Below are 13,821 nucleotides of genomic sequence, written 5' to 3'. Positions count from 1 at the left end.
ACAATGCAGGAGACCCAGGTTCGATCCCTGGATCAGGAAGATCCTCTGGAGAAGGGAATGGCAACCCACTCTAGCATTCTTGCCTGAAGAATCCCACAGACAGATAAGCCTGGCAGGCTAACAGTCCATGGGATCACAAAGAGTCAGACACAACTGAGCTACTACTACAATTATCTAGGTAAAGAATTAGCAGCTTAGGCAAGGTATTGTAAGATAAAAAGATTTGAAAGGGCCAGAAAGGGGTAAAACGGGGTGCTGCTCTAAGATTAGTTACAATATAGCTTTGAGAAAATAGCAAGACAAAAGGGATCTCTTGGAGAGAGTGCTTTCTTTCAAAGAGTTCTTTCCTTCCAAAAGCTACTTAGAAAAGCATATAATAATGCTAAGCACTTGAGGAAAACATTTAAGACAAATCTATTATTATACTTTGATAATTCAATGCATTTGTTTCAGTAATTTATATGCTACATGGGCAGAAAATTAGTATATAGCTAACCTGAAGAACATGAGCAATATGATCTAATTGAGACGTGCAGAATACTCTAATATTTTTTTTCTCAAGTTTACATGCAGAATTCAACTTAGACCAAATTCTGTGCTATAAAATATACCTGAACACTTAATTTAAAATGTATTTAAAATATCCTGTATTTGTAGTCTCCTCACATGATCGTTGATTTAGATTTCATATTTGTGTGTGGATGATTTCTATCTTTGCTTTATGTTCCTCTTTATGGGTGAGCTTCCAATTTTATAATTTTCTTGTTTCTAATAGTAGATTCCTGTCAAGAAAACATCAAAATCACACCTAACTGCTGAACAACCATCACAAAAAAGAACTCGGACCTACCAAAAATATTATATTTCCAAAGACAAAGAAAGAGCCACAAAGAAAAAGTAGGAAGGGTATATTTGTGATCCAATAAAATCCCATATCTGCTTGGTGGGTGACCAACAAGCTGGAAAACAATTATATAGTAGAATAGGAGTGACAGTTTTGAGCCCCATGTCAGGCATCTGGTGGAGGATGTCCTAGAGCATTTGGCCTTGAAAGTCAGTGACTTAACTGCAGGAACTCTACATGTCTGGGTGAAGCAGAACCACTCTTGGAAGGTATATATTATATATACCCATGTGCACCAAGGGAAAAGGCGGTGAATTCATAGGAACCTGCATCAGACCTACCTGCTGGTCTTAGAGGGTTACTTGGTGGAGATGGGGGAGATCATTGTGTCTCACTGCAGGGATAAAGACATGGGTAGCAAAGGTTACTGAATGGCAGGAGCTGTCCTGGAGGCCACCATTTTTATGCTAAGATGTGGCCCCATCCAACAGCCCAAAATCACCAATCTTGCAGGCCAAACAACCAAGAAGGTGCATACATGGCATCACCCATCAGCAGATAGACTGCTTAAAGCCTTCCTAAGCCCAGAGCTGCTTGTAAACACACCCCTTGATATTGCTCTGCTCACCAGAAAGGCAAGACACAATCCTACTCATCACTAGGTAAGGACCATCCAGTCTCAACCCCACACACACTATAAAGCCTGCACAAACCTCTTAGATCAGCTTCTTCCAAAAGTGGGCAGACACCAGCAAGAGGAAATATAATCTTGTAGCCTGAGGGGATAGCAAACTAAGGAAGCTGAACAAAATGAGATGGAAAAAGAGTACATTCCTGAAAAAGGTGTAAAATAAAACCCCAGAACAACAACTTAATTTCAGTTCAGTTCAGTTGCTCAGTCGTGTCTGACTGAGACCCCATGGACTGCAGCACAACAGGCCTCCCTGTCCATCACCAACTCCCAGAGTTTACTCAAACTTATCTCCATTGAGTCAGTGATGCCATTTAACCACCTCATCCTATGTGGTCCCCTTCTCCTCCCATTTTCAATATTTCCCAGCATCAGGGTCTTTTCAAATGAGTCAGTTCTTCACATCAGGTGGCCAAAGTATTGGAGCTTCAGTATCAACATCAGTCCTTCCAATGAACACCCAGGACTGATGTCCTTTAGGATGGGCTGGTTGGATCTCCTTGAAATCCAAGGGACTCTCAAGAGTCTTCTCCAACACCACAGTTCAAAAGCATCAATTATTTGGTTCTCAGCTTTCTTTTTAGTCCAACTCTCACATCCATATGTGACCAATAGAAAAACCATAGCTTTGACTACACGGACCTTTATTGGCAAAGTAATGTCACTGCTTTTTAATATGCTGTCTAGGTTGGTCATAACTTTTCTTCCAAGGAGTAAGCGTCTTTTAATTTCATGGCTACAGTCACCATCTGCAGCGATTTTGGAGCTCAAAAAATAAAGTCTGCCATTGTTTCCACTAGTTCCCCCATCTATTTGCCATGAAGGGATGAGATCAGATTCCATGGTCTTAGTTTTCTAAATGTTGAGCTTTAAGCCAACTTTTTCACTCTGCTCTTTCACTTTCATTAAGAGGCTCTTTAGTTCTTCTTCACTTTCTGCCAGAAGGGTGGTGTCATCTGCATATTTGAGGTATATATTGATATTTCTCCCAGCAATCTTGATTCCAGCTTGTGCTTCATCCAGCCTGGTATTTTTCATGATGTACTCTGCATATAAGTTAAATAAGCAGAGTGACAATATACAGCCTTGACGTACTCCTTTTCCTATTTGGAACCAGTCTCTTGTTCCATGTCCCGTTCTAACTATTGCTTCCTGACCTGCATACAGGTTTCTCAAGAGGCAGGTCAGGTGGTCTGGTATTCCCATCTCTTTCAGAATTTTCCACAGTTTATTGTGATCCACACAGTCAAAGGCTTTGGCATAGTCAATAAAGCAGAAATAGTTTTTCTGGAATTCTGTTGCTTTTTTGATGATCCAACAGATGTTGGCTATTTGATCTCTGGTTCCTTTGCCTTTTCTAAAACCAGCTTGAACATCTGGAAGTTCATGGTTTCATATTGTTGAAGCCTGGCTTGGAGAATTTTGAGCATTACTTTACTAGCGTGTGAGATGAGTGCAATTGTGCAGTAGTTTGTGCATTCTTTGGCACTGCCTTTCTTTGGGCTTGGAATGGAAACTGATCTTTTTCAGTCCTGTGGCCACTGCTGAGTTTTCCAAATGTACTGGCATATTGAGTTTGGCAGTTTCACAGCATCATCTTTTAGGACTGAAATAGCTAAACTGGAATTCCATCACCTCCACTAGCTTTGTTTATAGTGATGCTTCCTAAGGCCCACTTGACTTCACACTCCAGGACATCTGGCTCTAGGTGAGTGATCACACTATCGTGATTATCTGGGTCATGAAGATCTTTTTTGTATAGCTCTTCTGTATAAATTCTGTGGAGATACACAATCTACTATCGTTACTCTGAATTCCCTTTCTGGTAAAGATGATCCAAGACCTCACAAAAAGAAGAGAGGCATAGAGGAAGAGAAATGTTTATTAAAGAACTAGAAAATATAAAGAACAGACAGATTTACAATGGAATAACTGAAATGAAAAATACACAGGAAGGAGTCAATTGTGGAATAGCTGAGGCAGAAGTATGGATAAGTGAGCTGGAATACAGAATGGTAGAAATCATTGCTGTAGAACAGAAGAAAGAAAGAATGAATTGAGGAAAGTTTAGTAGACCTCCTCTGGGACAACATTACATGCACCAATATTCACATTACAGGGATCCCAGACTGAGAAGAGAGAAAGGACCTGAAAAATCATTTGGAGAGATAATAGCTAAAATATTCCCTAACACGAAAAAAGAAAGAGTCACCCAGCCCAGGAAGTGTAGAGAATCTCAGGCAGGATAAATCCAGACACAAACATGTCAAGACCACTGAAGTGAAAGGCGCTTAGTCATGCCTGACTCTTTGTAACCTCATGGACTGTAGCCCACCAGGCTCCTCTGTCCCTGGAATTCTCCAGGCAAGAATACTGGAGTGGGGAGCCATTCCCTTTTCCAGGAGACCTTCCCAACCCAGAGATCGAACATAAATTCCTGCATTTCAGGTGGATTCTTCATCATTCTTCACCACCAAACCAGTGTTATAACAAATGCTAAATAAAGGAAGTTCTCTGGATGGAAAAAAAAAAGCCCAGAATTGGAAACAAGAAAATTATGAATGGGAAAGCTCACCAGTAAAGGTAAGAAATCATCCACACATGTGAAATCAAAACAAGCAACCATGATGTAAGTATAAATGCAGGATATTGGAAATGCATTTGAAATTAAGACCATCAACTTACGACAACTGTGTGTGTATTTATGCATATATGTGTGTGTGTGTGTGTATACTTACAACAACTGTGTGTGTATTTATGCATATATGTGTGTGTGTGTATATATATATATATATATATATATATATATACTTACAACAACTGTGTGTGTATTTATTTATATATATACACATACATATACATACCAAACCTCACAGTAAAAACAAACCAATCTATAATAGATACACACACAAAAGGAATGCAAACACAGTACTAAAGTTAGTCATTAAATCACAAAAATAACAAAAGAGGAAGGGAAGAAAAAAGGCCTACAAAAACAAATCCAACACAATTAACAAAGTATCAATAAGAACATATATGTTGGCAATTACCTTAAATGTAAATGGATTAAATGCTCCAGTCAAAAGACACAGTCTGGCTGAATGGATACAAAAACAAGACCCATATACATACTGTCTATAAGAGACCCTCTTCAAATTTAGGGATACACCCAGTCTGAAATCAAGGTAATGTAAAAGCTATTTCATACAAATGTAAAGAAAGCTGGTATAACAATACTCATATCAGAAAAACTACTTTAAAATAAAGGTTGTTACAAGAGACAAAGACACTATTTAATGATCAAAGGATTAATCCAAGAAGGTATAACAAGTGAAAATATATAAAAATATATGCACTCAATATGGGAGCACCTTAGTATATAAAGCCAATACTAACAGCCATAAAAAGAGAAACTGACAGTAATACAATAATAGTGGGGGGATTTGTAACATCTGACTTACATCAATGAACAGATCATCTAGACATAAGATCAATAAGGGAACACAAGGCCTTAAAATGACACAGTAGTTCAGATGGACTTAATTGATATTTATAGAGCATACCATCCAAAAGCACCTGTGTTTCTCCCACAGAATAGGAGGGAAAATAATTGCAAAAAAGTGACTGACAAGGTATTAATCTCCAAAATATACAAATATCTCAGGTAGCTCAGTATCAAAAAACAACTCAATTAAAAATGGGCAGAAGATCTAAATAGACATTTCTCCAAAGACATGCAGATGGCTGAAAGGTATATGAAAAATACTCAACATCACTAATTACTAGAAGAATGCATATCAAAAACTACAATGAGATATCACCTCACACCAGTCAAAATGGCCATCTTCAAAATGTCTACACACAAACATGGAGTTATTATGGAGGAAAGAGAACCCTCTTACACTATTGGTGGGATGTAAGTTCATGCAACTACTATGGAAAACAATCTAGAGGTTCGATGAAAAATTACAAATAGAGAGTTACCATAGAATCCAGCAATTTCACTCCTGGGTATAAATCTATAGAAAAATCTAATTCAAAAAGAAGCATGTACCCCAGTTTGCACAGCCACACTATTTACAATAGTCAAGACTTGGAAGAATTCTAAGTGTTCATCAACAGAGCAATGGATAAAGAAGAGGTAGTATACATGTATAATGGAATATCATTCAGCCATAAAAATAATGAAATAATGCCATTTGCAGCAGCATGGATGTACTTACTACATGAAGCCAAACACAAATATCATATGATATCACTTATATGTGGAATCTGAAAAATGATACAAATGAAATTATTTACCAAACAGAAATGGAGTTATAGAGTTAGAAAAAAAAATATTGTTACCAAAGGGGTAGGTAGAGTAAGGGATGTATTAGGATATGGGATTAACATATATGTACTACTATATACAAAATAGATAATCATCAAGGACCCCCTGTATACCACAAGGAACTCTGCTCAATACTCTGTAATAATGTATATGTGAAAATAATCTGAAAAACAATGGATATATGTATAACTGAATCATTTTTCTGTATACATACTATGCAACATTGTTAATCAACTATATTTCAATTAAAAATGTTAAATTACAAAGCACACACACTTAAAACAAAATTCAAATAATAGAAATTATAGAAAATACTTTCTCAGACCAGAGTTGAATTAAATTAGAAGCCAATGCTAGAAAGTTAGTTAAAAGCTCTCAGATATTCAGAGATTAAAGATGATTGATCAAGAAAGAAGTCCCAAGAATCTTTTTAAATATTTTAAACTACATAAAATGATAAAACATCAGTATTTGTGTGATGAAGTGATAGCAATACTTAGATGGAAAATTAAAATATTGAGTGCATATTAGAAAAGAAGACAGAAAAGCAGGAATCTAAAAGCTTCCACCTTAGGAAACAAAAGAGAATACATTTTCTGCCTAAATAATAAAGCAGAAATAAAGCCTAATAAAGTAGAAAAAAATAATAAAAATTAGAAAATAAATAAAATGGAAAATGAAGAATTGATAGCAAAAATCAGTGTCAAAAGCAGAATCATTGAAAAGAACAATAAAATCAATGAACCTCAGCCATTTAAGAAACAACTAGCAAAGATACAGATTACTAATGTTAGAAATGGAGGAATAGTTGGTACTACAAGTGCATGAACATTATAAATAAACCTTAAACAGTAAAGGAATAATGGGAAAAACTCTAAGCCCACAAATCTGATAAACTAGATGAAATGCACCATTTTTTTGAAATACATAAATTGCCAAAACTCAGACATAGAAAACTAGATAATCTAAACAGCCCATATCTATTAAGGAATTGAAAAATACCAAATCCCAATGGTTTTAATGGTAGATTAACAGTTATATGCTGGAACTAGCAGTAAAGAACCCACCTGCCAATACAAGAGACAGGATTCAGGGTCTATCCCTGGGTCGGGAAGACCCCTTGGAGAAGGGCATGGCAACCCACTCCAGTATCCTTGCCTGGAGAATCCCTTGGAGAGAGGAGCCTGGTGGGCTACAGTCCATAGGGTCCCAAAGAGTCAGACAGTACTGAATCCACTTAGCCGAGCACACACATGCAACAGTTTTAAGTATGTTGATAGTAGGTAACCTTGTGGATATGATGAAAATAGCACTTTACATTTTTGGTCTTTTCCTAAAAATCCATAAATGCTAATCAGATGAATTCTGATGAGAGGGACATTCTGACTGGACAACTGATCAGTACACCTCAAAGCTGTCAAGGTCATCAAAAACTTGGGACTTTTGATACACAGCACAGTCCAGTGTAATGCTCCGTGTGAGAGGTAGTGCAGTGTCCTGAATGAAGTCCTGGGACAGAAAAATGACAGTCAGAAACGAACTCTCGTAAAGTATGGGCATCGGGTAACGTATCAATACTGGTTCACTAACCATAAGACATGTAGTACACTAATGTGACATGCTAATAATAGGAGAAGCTGGATAGAAAATACATGGGATTTCTCTAAGATCTTCTTAAGTGTTGAAAACATGTACAATTGTCAAAACAAAGTTTATTTTCTAAAAGTAAGGAAACGTCAAATCAATAATATGCATTCCTACCTCAAGAAACTTGAAAAAGTAATACAAAATAAATACTCAAAGCAAGTAGAATTATTTAAAAAAAAGTAGGAGCAGAAATTAATGTAATTCAGGACATAATAAGAATAGAGGAAATCAATGAAACAAAAAATGTTTTTTTTTTTCCTCTCAAATCAATGAAATGATTAAAATTCTAGTAAGACTGACAAAAAAAAAGTAGGCAAAAATCATCAATATAAAGAATGAAACAGTATATCACTACAGATCCTGCATCTATTAAAAGCATAGTAAGGGAACACAAACCTTATGTTTATAAATTCAACAACTTAGAAATAATGAACGAACTCCTCAAAATCTTTATGTTGCCAAATCCAACCGAGACAAAATGTATAATCTGAAAAGTCCTATTGCCGTTAAAGTTATTCAATTCTTAAAAGTTCCCAAGTAAGATATCCTAGACCCTAGAGAGTACTGTCATATACTTGAAGACTTACTACCAACTTTACACATTTTCTCCAGAAAACAGAACAGGAAGGAGCACTGTCAAACTCATTTTTGAGGCCAGTATTACTGTGATACCAAAAATAAACAACAAAAAACTACAAACCAGTTATCTGTCATAAACTCTGATACAGAAAACCTCAACAAAATATTAGCAAATAAAATCTGACAAATATATGAAAATGATTAAACACCATACCAAGGGGGATGTATTCCACATGTGAAAAATCAGTTCAACATTCAAAAACCATACCATGAACTATTACTTGGCAATAAAAGGAGCAAGTAATGATTCACATGGCAGCTTGGATGGATTTCAAAGGATATACACTGAGTGGAAAAACCAAACCCCAAATGTGGCATATTGTGTGATTTCATTTACATAACATTTGACATGATATCATAGAAATGGAGAGAAGATTATGGAAGTCAAGGGACAGGAGAAAAGGGGTTGTGATTATATTAGGGCAACATAGAGGGTTCTCATGTTAATGAAAGTATATCATGACTATAGTGGTGGATTCATGAAACTCTGCATGACAAAGGTGCATAGAAATAAATAACATACATAAATAAGTACAAGCAAAACTGGGGACATCTCAATAAAATTGGTAAATTGTATTCATGTCAGTTTCCTGGTTATGATGTTTTATTTGATTTTTTAAGGTGTTACTGTTGGGTGAACAAAGTACCCACTCTCTATTACAAATGCATATGAATCTGCAATTATTCAAAATAAAGTTTAATCTAACAAAAAGGAAATAAAACAACACTGAAAATTGCATCTGAAAGTTTGCAAACTGTTTATTTATTCATTCTTTCTCAGATTTAATGGTATTTTTCAGTAAACATGTATTTGAATATATCCAGTGGTCTTTTCTGAGACCTTCAAATCACCTAATTTTTCAGTTAGTACTGTGATAATTCAAACAACCCCAAGTTTATGATTAAATATCAACTAAAGATTTCTTTGGGAGAATGAAAGATGAGGAAATGGTAAGAAGAGTTAATGCTGGCTCCAAGGCCACCCCTGACTTGAGGCTGCTAAACTGCAAGGACCAATGATGGAAGGAAAAATAAGAATGGAACTTCGAAGTAGAACCACAGTGTGGAAAAGTGTTCAGTGGACTACAAAAGACATTCAGACTGAACGGGAATTCAGGCGATATTTTTATACTTTGAATGCTTTTGAATCCTTTTTGATGATAATGAAAATAATTGAAAAAGAGCCTGAGGCCTGCAAGCCTGTATTCTAGTTGATGACTCTTTATAATGGGGTAAGAAATGATGCTAAAAAGGGGTTGTGAAGATTTCTATTTTTATCTGAATTCCCCCTCATTCTGATCAATAAACACTAAAAAAAAAACTCTCTCTCTCTCTCCTCCCTTTAGCTATATATATATATATATATATATATGTATATATATACATAACTATAGGGAGAAATTAACAGACAAATTAATCTGGAAGCTGTTTAACCAGAGATGTAAGTCTCTTAGACCAATATGAATAGATTTCTGGGAACTCAATATTAAAATGGATTTTATATTTTGCCAACAAGGTGTTATTTTCTTCACATTAGATGCTGCACAATGGAAGAACATGTTTGTCCTATTCATGATCCTCATTAATTATAACTTTTGCAAAAATGTGGACAAATTCCCAATATGTTGAGCTGGATAAAAGTGAGAGTACATAAACCATACCTTGGAAGGAAGAATTGTCCAACTTTACTTTACAGTGGTACATTACTCCTGAGCTTTCTGAAATGTTGAGACTGAAATAAACTTTGGGTTGGACATTTGGTGATAAAGTGTCCTCTATTTTTATACCATTGACCTGAATAATGATTGGTGCTTTGATGGGCTCCAACAGGTGCGTATGTAGGATTCTACTATCATTAGACAAGCAGGGTTTAATAAGTGAAGCTTTGGAAGACCTGTTATTTCATCTCCCACAAATAGGATTGAAGAATATAAACATATTAGGATCATTCAAAAAAGGGAAGGTCCATAAAAGAAACAGGGAAAATATCATAAAAATTGAAAGAAAATGTGCAGGTAGTTAAAATGCTTCAGAAATGAAGGAGAAGGTAGAGCTACTAAAAATTTAATGGACAACAAGTAGAGATGAGTTGGCCTAGTTGCCATACCAATGCTTAAATCATAAAATAACCATGGCATTGAATTGATTACTAATAAAATATAATAATTTCTCTTGCTAATCAAATATAGAAGATCATTAAGGATTTTAATGTAATTTCTGAATCCATTTGATAATTTATATACATATATAATATTTTTTATAATCAAATTAATCTTATATATCATGCTAGTTTTCAAATTTTGAAACAGTCTGTTGATACCTTTCATAGAATTAAACTTTCATTGGTGAAAAGAGAAGAGTTGCCCACCTTTTGAATGATTATTAACAATGCATATTTAAATATTTAGAGGATTGAAATGTGCCAATAAACTAAGGGTTGGCAAAGGTTTTCTTTAAAAGTCCACATGGTAAATATTTTAGACATTTGGGGCCACACACAATGTCTCCTTATTTTAACATCTTTGTTTATATCATTCTTTAAAAATACTAAAAAATATTCTTATTTCCAGGGCTAGGCAAAAAGGTTGCCCATGGGTCAGATATGATTAGTTTGCCATAATTTACAGAACTCTGCTTTGAAATAACATCTATATTGTATTGACTAGCACTTACATATGATTTTAATAAAAAAAGGATTCAAAATTTAAAATGGTGAGTATTTGTAATTAAGACTATTTGACGTGGGGTCATGGGGAAGAGATGAACTCAGTAAGGGTAGACTTAACCTGAAGCTTGTGTCTGGTAGTTCTGTTTATCCTCAGTAATCTCTGGAACCATGATACTAACTCTTGGTCAAGAGAGGAATAAAATCTACCATCTAGATTTATATGGCCTATTTTAGCTATAAGTGGAGCATAAATGATTCCTCAGGTGCCTTGGCAGCTCCTGAGACCAAAATACCTAATGTGTATCTTTTAAGTTCATATTCTGAAGATGATGTTCATCTCATATGACTGAGGGTCCAGGCAGCTACAGCTGGAAGTCTCAGATTTCTGTTATATGCCTGGGTTTTCTTTCACTTGCTATACAATTTCTTACAAATATTATTTGTGAGTATATCTTGTGGTATCTCAAGTCCTCCTAGTTTTTCAATCTTGCATATTTTTTATAATGTTGACTAGATACTGAAACTCATTCATATACAGTACTTTCCTCTCTAAGCATTACAAAAATTTGCCTGACTGGATTGTGACCTAATAATACTTATTCATCTAGTGCCTAGGAGAAGTGGGGATATATCTTGAAATAGATATACTGATACTTTTCAAGTTAGAGACCCCCAAAATCATTATTAAAAAGGAGAGAACACTAGTCTCCTACGGAGAGGAATGGACAATGTCTGTGAGCCCAAAGGCTTTAGAGATTTTCCAAGTATACCAACGAATATTCCAATGCCCTGTCTTGGGGTCCAAGACCTTCCCCATTAAGCTTTTGATTTTGACATAAGGGGCTCATGCAGCTTGAGAACACAAACTTCTGTCCTATAAATAGATCCTACACTTGTTATTTAGCAGTTTCTTCCCTTTTGCTTTAGAGATTAGAGTCCCTTTATTTGCTACTAATGTTGGCAAACAATTCTCCATGGATCACTCACATGCATGGCTTAAGAGTAAATCACATAATCTTTGTTCCAGATTGTGTGATGTTTGTATAGCTGCAAAATAATTATATTATAGAAGCTCCTTCACAGGAGCGAAAGTTTTGAGACTCATGTCAGGCACCCCCAGCCTGTGGGTCTGGCATCAGAAGGAGGAGACCCCCTGCTGAGAATCTGCCTTTGAATCCTGCAGGGTTTGATCACGGGTATTCCACAGGACTGGGAGGAAAAGAAACTCCATTTTTAGAGGGTGCATGCGAGGTTTCATGTGTACCAGGACCCAGGAACAAAATCAGTGTCCTGATACCAGACTAGGCCAGACCTGGTTGCTAGTCCTGGAAGGTCCCATGGGGATGAAGGGGATGGCTACGGCTCATTGACTCACATTGGCAGTGCTGGGGAGCACTCATCGGCAGGCGCGCTCTTGGAAGCTGCCATTTTCTCACCAAGAACAGCCTGTAGGTGCCAATGCTAGGAGGCCTCAGGCCAAACAACAAATATGATGGGAACGCAGCCCCACCCACCAGAAGGCTGTCCAAAGTCTTCCTGAGCCTACAGCTGCCCACGAAACACATTACTTGACTCTCCCTTCATTTCTCAGAACAGACTCTGCAGGCAAGAAGGGACTGACATAATATATTGAAGGCGATGAAAAGGAAAAATACACAATCTAGAACACACTGCACGGTAAGGCTCTCATTCAGAGTTGACTGAACAATCAAAAGCTTTACAGACGAGGAAAAACTAAGAGAATTCAGCACAACTCGAGGAGCATTGCAACAAATTCTGAAGAAAAATTAAAAAGCCACAACTATAAACAGAAAATTATGAGTGGAAAAGCTCACCAGTAAAAACAAACATACCATAAGGATAGGAATCATTCACACACAAATATGACATTAAAACCAGTGACTCTGAGAAGAGTACAAAGGCAGAATATTGGAAATGCATGTGGAATTAAATAACCACCAATGGAAAATAAGTGTGCTTATATGTAGACTGCTATACAAAACCTCATGGGAAACACAAACCAAAAATCTACAATAAATACACATATGAAAATGAAAAAAGGAATCCAAACACAACATTAAAGGTAGTCATCAAATCACAAGAGAACAAAAGAGGAAGGGAATAAAAAGACCTACAAAAGCAGATCCAAAACAATTAACAAAATAATAATAAAAACATACATTACCACAAACACAAACAAATAAAGGGCTCCAACCAAAAGATGTAGACTGGACGAATGGATTAAAAAAACCAAGACCTGTAACATATACTCTCTACAAGAGATCCACATTACACCTAAGGACTTATAGAGATTGAAAGTGAGGGGACGGAAAACAGGATTCCATGCAAATGGAAATCAGCATAAAGATGGGGTAGCGTTACTCATATCAGACAAAAGAGATGTTAAAAAAAGACTGGTAACAAAAAACAAAGAAGAAACCTACATAATGATGACCCCAAGAAGATGTAGCAGTTGTAACTAAACATGCACACAACATGTTTATTTAGGAGCACCTCAATATATAAGGCAAATATTAACAGACATGAAAGAAGAAGTTGACAATAATAACGGGCCCTTTAACACCCCACTGTCATCAATGGACAGATCATCTGGGACAGAAATCAATAACGTACCACAGGCCTTAAACAACACAGTGGGCCAGATGACCTTAATTGATATTTACAGATCATTCCATCTAAAAGCAATAGAATATATATTTTTCTCAAGTGCACATGGAACATTCTCCAGGATTGATGACATGCTGGACCACAAAGCAAGCATCAGCAAATTTAAAGAAATTAAAATCACATCAGGCATCTTTTCTGACCATGATGTTATGAGATTAAAAATCAACTACAAAAAAAAAAAAAAAACTAATAAATGCAAACACATGAAGGCTAAACAACCAATAAATCACTTAAGAAATCAGAGAGGAAATAGAAAAATACATAGAGAAGAATAAAAATGAAAACATGGTGATACAATACATATGGACACA

This window comes from Dama dama, chromosome 31, assembly GCF_033118175.1.
Source record: "Dama dama isolate Ldn47 chromosome 31, ASM3311817v1, whole genome shotgun sequence".
Lineage (NCBI taxonomy): Eukaryota > Metazoa > Chordata > Mammalia > Artiodactyla > Cervidae > Dama > Dama dama.
This window is presented reverse-complemented; position numbering follows the sequence as displayed.